Source organism: Mesitornis unicolor, unplaced genomic scaffold, assembly GCF_000695765.1.
Source record: "Mesitornis unicolor isolate BGI_N332 unplaced genomic scaffold, ASM69576v1 scaffold1738, whole genome shotgun sequence".
In the NCBI taxonomy this organism is placed as follows: Eukaryota; Metazoa; Chordata; class Aves; order Mesitornithiformes; family Mesitornithidae; genus Mesitornis; species Mesitornis unicolor.
Genome location: NW_010202333.1, coordinates 15,421 through 23,130, shown reverse-complemented (window position 1 = coordinate 23,130; position 7,710 = coordinate 15,421).

The window sequence follows — 7,710 nt, the reverse complement described above, 5'->3', positions numbered from 1 at the left end:
GTATTTTGCATGCAAACATACTGCTTTCAGCTAAGTTTTTGGCTAAGACATCTTTGCATTAGAAAGCATATAAACAGTGATTACATTTTAAACAGAGCTGTAAGCAACTGGAGATGAAGATACTCCACTCTCTCCCTGCAATAGCTGAGCAGTTGCCACCAATGGAAACAACAGAGAAGTGAAAAATGAAAGTGTAATAACCTATGTTGATATGTGAGGTGAGATCTTTAACCTTTTTCTGACCAGTCCATTCCTCCTGACATTTAGCAGACAACCAAAGCTTCAACTAAAAATCCACTTTAAGACAAAAATCCACTTTATCTACTAAAAAAAAAATAATCCAGCTTTAGTGACGTGTGCCCAGTCTTCTGAAGCTATTTAATACTTAGGTCCACTGGGACTCATATACAAATAAATCCATTAGAAAGCATCACCCTTATTTTCCTTCTTCCTTATGCTACACCATCTGTGCAACCCACTGCACAGCTAGAGAAAAAAAAGAAAAAAGAAAAAAAAAGGAGATGCTCTAACATTAAAGGAAAACAGTTGTTTGAGAGAAGAGCATTTTGCTGGTGGTAGAATCTTCAGCAGACAACACTTTCATTGAAGAAGAACGTAACACTTATTTCAAGGGAGGTTTGCCTTCATCCACATCCTGATGGAAATTTCCAGCACTCAGTTGTAGATCCAAAGTATTTCCACCATGCTTGGCTCTTAATCACATCAACAGATGTTTAGACCATTATCTGGTATAGAGAGGTTACACCACGGCCTTGCATGTTCATGAGGACAGAAGTCAGTATGTTCTTTGAACCAGTCTCATCTTTGTTCCTTATGCTCGTAACTGTAGTATCAGAGGAAAAGAAGAGTTAGTCTTTAAGTCCTTTAACTTTGTTTCATGGACTTAATAGCAAAACCTAAGCACTTGCTGCTTACCTTAAAACACAGGCACCAAAAATCAAAACAAATAAAATAATCCCTATTCCAAATGGCAGTTTTGGCACCTGAAATGTAGCTGTATGCTGAACACCTTCTTGAACGACAGCCAGTTCCTGCAGCGACAGCAGCTGTCCCAACAGTCCCCGTGTACCCGACAGCAGCAACACCTACACAAACACCAGCAGCAAGAGAGAAATCCAGCCTCAGCGCTCCTAAGATTGCCAGATTCTGAAAGATGCACTGGGACTAGTCAAAGCCTCAAACAGTAGGGTTTTCTCACCAGGGCCAATTTAATGATACCTTTCAAGCCATTAGTACTGAGACTGATGAATATATTACTCTTTCTTCTATCTTACATTTCCCATTTCTCTTATTTGAAAGATGTATCAACCTGCCCGAAAGCCAACATATTTAAGAAGTTTGCCTAGTAGGCTGACCGATCTTGGAGAATTACGAATTGAGAAGTTTAATTGGACAGTTACAAATGTTTAAGTCATTTTTTTCCCCACTGTAATACAATTTTTTACTAAAACAAGGTTTAGTCCAGTTCAAGGGGTTTTGTTTTCCCTGAAACCAGCTTTTAAAAAATATTATTTTAATCAGTTATTTACTCCCTTCACACGCCCTACCCTCCAGTTTCATTTGAAACAACAGTTCATCTTTCATATATTTTTATAAATTGTCTCAAGGACTGCATCACAGTAGGGATGACGCCAGCAAGCCATCGCCATTTACAGCTGCTCCCTGAAAGAAGCACAACACACACCACCTTCTCTGCACACAGAGGGTTTTCTTCTACAGAGCACAAGATTTCTCTGCACAAATCACCGGTGTAAATCAGCTCTCCGTTACTCCTCAGCCGAAAACACAGTAAATTAGAGACCATCTTTTCTCTCTCTGTTAATACTAAATCCAGTTGTCGAGAGACAGCAGAGAGCATTAGGCTTTAAAATGGTTAGTGAGTCATTTCTACAAAGGCAGTTTGGGTCTCTCTTCTTCAAATAAGTTTTTCTGGATAATTCTATTTTAGAAGGAAAATAATATCCTTTAAAATCTCAGCAAATGCAGTACATGAAATAGCCTGGTTGCATCACCTCAGGACCAGCACAAGGCAGACTTTTGCTCCTAGATCCGCATTCCTCCTTTCAAGGATTAAAACTGGCGTTAATCTGTCCCTCACCCTTACCAGCTCTCCAGCACCCTCTCCCTTCAGCTCCCCAGCCCGGGTGTGAGACAGGGGGAGGCATTTGAGGAGCCCAGACTCGCAGAGCAGCTGCCTGCTTTCCAGGGAGGGATGGGGTGGAGGAAGAGCGAGACCCATTTACCCCAACACCTCCAGCCTCAGCTGACAAAAGTGCTCCCCAAAGATGCGATGCCCCATCACAGGTGGGGATACAACTGAACTGCCAAATGGCCGCATCAGTACTTGCTCATTTCTCTCTGCTCGTTACATATGGAAACACCAGAATATGGTGGAAGCCTTATACAAAACTCAGTGGATTAGGCTCCAAATTCTTAATGAAGTGCTTGGTAGACCTACATTTTGTCCACATCGCTACATGTGTGATCTAAATCACTACATTACAGATAAATTAAATGTAAGAGTAATACAGAGAAGATGATCCTTGCTTCCACTTGCAAGTAAAACTGATTTTTCATCCAGAGAGCAGTCTTGCAGGAATATAAATTGCCACTGCAGAAGCAGTGAATATTTTTCCATATAAAACAAACCAACCTTATTATACTTGTAGAATATTCCAAGTTTCCACATTGTGTTACATTTGTTAAAGCCTCCACTGAGCAGATCTTCATTTCAGTATTTAAAGCCGGAGAAAATTTGGAAATTGTATTACATAATTCAAAAACAGAAATAAGGATGTTCCTTTTGTCTGTAATTCAAGTGGAATTGTTTTCCACTGCTGTCATCATATTAAGTTGCAGGTTTTATTGGAGCTAGTCTCTACCTTATTGGCGTATTTCTGCTGGTTTGGGCGTAATAAATATAGATTTCAATTCCCCCACAGCCCAGTCTAACAGATCCTGGACCTTGCCCTCCTAATACAAGGTAATGGATGGACAAGCTAAAGCACGTGAGAGGGGACATAAGGGAACAGAAAGTCTGCTTGTCAATCTCTGTAACTCTTTCATTGTGGTAAGGTAGCTGCTAACTTCTGTGTTGTCTCCTTTTACCACAGTAGGAGATGGGCAGCACCGCAGCTGAAAAATGGCCCCAAGTTCTCCACACGCTCTGCTGTGATTCAGCCCTAAAACAGGACAAACTGATGTGCAAACCAACAGAGGAGTCACCCGCACCCATCTCTGCAGGCTGCGCTCTCTGGCTCTCTTCAACCTGTATGCTACTGTGGTTTGTTTTCTCCCTCACTGCCTGTCAGCTCAGAAAGACATCTTGAGTTTCACACCACACACAGATTACGAGCAACTATTATGGGACCTGTAATCCAGAAGCCTTTGACATGGCTTGCACTACCTACAGTAAGATGAATGTCTGAAGGATCCCACAAAGCGACCTGAATCCAGCCCTCCCACTGACATGATGAATGAATCCTGTAAGTGAAGGTCAGAGTGGCAATTTTTGCCTATAGGAAGCTCTAGTGCCACTATATTCTTTCCATCTGCTGCCAAATGAAAACCAATTCTAAAACCTGCTTTTCAAGGTTCCATGCCATACTGCAACAGAAATGTACTAGACCGTTCCAAATTTCAACCCTAAATTAAAGCACAAATCAGATAGTTTAAGACTCTTACTCTATGTAACAGCGTGCCAAGGGTCCAGACCCTCACTTGGCCCCGGGAAAGCAGGGCTGCTGCTCCCCAGGCCCAGCTGCTTTTCTTCCCAGCCTGCTGCTTACAGCCACCACAGAAGGGTCCTCTCCCAGCAACTCCCTCCAGCAGTTAAAGCCCTCCTCAGGTTCATACATATTATTCCATGCTCATGCATAGATGTGGCTGGAAGTCCACTCTATCTGTTATGCATCCACTGCTGAGTAGCCAAACTCAGAGAATCTGAAGATGAAGCTTTTTGCTGAGTGCTTGCTTGGCAGAATCACTCAGATTTTCATGGATAAAGTTTTTCAGTCTGTGATGACCAATTGCTGTTGATGACTAAAGTCTGTTTCTTGGGCTACTGAAAATATCAAGAGTTCAGTTTTTCACCTCTTTTAAATAAACTTGGGGTGAAAAAAAAACCCCATATGTTGTCATAGATGGGAACTATTTTTCTTCTAAAGTTGTTCACTCAAAGACTGCCAACCATCTTCCCCACCCCGTGCCCCCAAGCAGCTTTGCAGTTTGTCACTTCTATGATGACAGTGGTTTACTGAGTCAAAACCAAATGTCTGTTGAATTTGAAAAGCTTATTAGAAAGATCTGTTTGCTCTTCTCATCATAATATTTTTACAGTTTTATTGTATCCTCTGCCTAATTAATCTTCTCATTTACTATGCTCTATTGTGCCAAACACTTTCAATGAACATTCACCAGCCAGACCTATGGGTATTCCTCCTGGGAAGACGAACGTTCACTGACTGCCCTATAACTATTCTCTAAAGTCAAATGGGTTTCTTCAGGCAGGCTCACCAGCCACCATCAGCCTCCACAGAAACAGTCCGCCTGCAATGTCGGGTTTACACTTCTCAGTACCACTTATAAGAAACAAACAAAAAAACCCCATTACAACATATAAACAACACGCAACCTTTTGCGCTTTTGATTCTAAATAACAATTAATTTCATACATTCCATAAACGAGCCACCTCCTCTGTATAATAAGGAGGGAAAAGAAGCAGTAGAGACTTATGATTTGGTCCATATTATTTTTCAAACTGTTTTTCAAAACAAGCCAACCATATGGACATAATTTATAAAAGCTTGAGTCACACTGTCACACACTATTCAGCATGACCTACCATAACAAATGAAAATCACTTTCAAACAAACATGAATTAGCTCTTTTGTTCCAAAAAGTGAGACACAAAAAATTGTCTGGTTTTAAAACAGCATGACCCAAATATCCTCTAGATTGACAGATTACCTATTCCCACAACTCATCATTACCTCTTAATGCAAACCAGTTATTAAGTAATTTTCATTCAGATCTAAATGCTGCAGAAACAGTAAATAGTAAATAAAAATATCATATCTGAATAAATACATGAAATCTAGAGATGGTGCAATTATTCCAGCAATTGTGGACTAAACACTGGGCGAACATCTGTGCCCATACGGTGCCATATAGTCTGCCAACCCAGAAGGACCTGAAGGCTCAAACAAGGCTATAGAACAAAGATGGTCAACCTTGGAATCTGAAAATGGGCATTTGAAACAACTGCAAAGGGAACCAGACTCAGGTTTGACTTTAAAGAATGCACTTCTCACGTTGGTACTACATTCACCCTCTGGTCTGTGGGAATCCATCAGCCGGACCCTCAAGGGCAGCCATATTCCTGTGAATGAGCTGTCCTAAAGCTCACAAACTCACCACAGTCACTCCCTCCACAAACACCCAATCCCAAAGATGCGAGTAGCTGAATAACCAGCCAGCAGCATCTGTGGAAATAACACACATGAAAAATGCTTATGGTCATTAACCAGGTTCTCCACCCCTTCCACAGAATTTTGTTGCATGTCCTTTACTACACTAATAATGCTTTTGTCTATCTGAACACTTCTTTTCCCTTAATTCTATTAGTGGTGAGAAGACAGACGTTCATGTATATTCTGATTAAGATGGGTTTCAAACAGGAAAAAAGGAGTCTTGTTTTCTAATCAAAGGATGTAAGCCGCATGTTCTTGTCAGCTGTACCGCTGGCTAGAATGTCTTAGTCCTGAGATAGCTGGAAAGTAAAGACACAGGGTGAAAATGGTCTCCCTCTTCATTAATACAAGGTGCAAGGGACAGAAACGTAGCACAGCCATATCAGCTTTTATCCGGAGATATCTGAGGCATTGCAGTATTTTCATACACTAAGAACAAAATAATTACGATATGCCAGACTCTGTAGTGTACTATTTGATGACATGGTAAACATGGCCTTTTCAAATAGTCTGGGGTTACTCAGTCCATTTTACTACTAGTGCTGGATTGCCCTTGACAGACTTTTTCCCAGTACTTCACGCAGTTTAGTTTCAGATGCCCCTAGATGGAATGTGATTATTTTGCTTGGGACATAATCCCCAAACCAAAGGGGTCTCAGTGTCTAAGAAGAAATTAAGTCTCATGAACCCTAAAAGAAATTCAGCCTGGCTTTCTGCTTTTTTAATTTCATCTAATCAGTCTTAGTCAGAGCCCCCTGTAAGTATAAACTGATTGTACCCAATACTTTCATGATAAAGCTTGTAATCCATTAGAAAGTCATCTGCGACCACAAAACTCAATTTACGTATGACCTTTTCAGCCATCCGATCAAAATTACTCCAAGTCACTTTGGTTAATGTCAGGTCTGACCTGCAGACTTAGGCAGCTCATTAAGTGACACACTCAACTGTACTTGCTGATGTTTCCCTCTGAGTTGGGAGTACATTTCTCAGAGGTTCCTCTTCCGTTCCCACGTGAATCACATGCTTTGCCATACATTTTATCTGCAGCTGTCATCTGCTTTCGAATTATAGCATCACGAGAGACAGTCAAGGATACAGCCACAGACGCATTAAAACACTGCCCCCAAGCCGAGGGAAGACCTAACTCTTCTGTGATAACTAGCACTTCGTGGCTTATTGTGAAAAGTAAGAAAATAGAGTGAGGGCAGGGTATTGCAAACCAAGTACATGGCATTAGAAACACAGAAAGAATTGCCTGGCCCGGTTCACTACCATCACTGTAAAATGATATGCTATCCTGACTTGGCATCTTTATTTACTGAACTTTGTATCAAATATATTGCATCGATTAACTACCTACCAGTGTTTCTCAATTAGTGTCCTTGGAAGATGTAACTGATTTTCTGAGAGCTACGGCTCATAACACACTGATTTGAACTTTTTTGTCTTCAGATGAGAGCCCAAAGCAAGCTGCCTGCGTTCAGCCCAGTTACATAACTGCCCAAAATGTCATTAGCAAGTTAAGTGTTTGGAAGGACCATAGAATTCATAATGCAAAAACCAATCTGCTCCAAGAGTTGGCCACCGTATAGCCTGGAAAGAAAGAGTTATTGTCATTCTGCTTCATTTGCTAAGAAGGGCTCTTCTGCTTGGCTAAACTCTGAACGAACTCAATTTAACTGTCTGGGCAGTTTCTTATCTCATCCAGCCACATCCAAGGGACTTCATAATTTCCCAAAGCAAAAAAGGGCAGCCAATTAACTACTGTGAGGGACACCAAAATATCTTCCCAACTCAAGTAAGGATTAAGAAATTCCCAAGGGAAGGCTTTGCATCTGAAAAAAGACCCACAGCTGGGTTGGAAGTCTAGAAGGGAGCCAGGACTTCCCAGATCCAGATCATCTTCTGCAAGCACAGTACCTGGATGAAAATAAAGAACATAAAAGTCTCCACCAGGAAGCCCTGAACATGCTGCGAGGAGAGAGGAGCCTGTGGAGCTAACCCAAACAGACAGAAAGGGAGATAACAGGATTATTGTGCAGACTTTTAAGTTTCTGTTTATCTCTGCCTTTGTAAAAGCATTGTCCCCTTTAAACTTTGTAAACAAGTATCTGTATTTCCCTCTAGCTACTCTGAGGTACAGTTGATTTCCACTTACTGCCAAAGCCTTCTGGGCAAGGCAGCCATCAAAACCAGGGCTAAAATAGCCTCTCG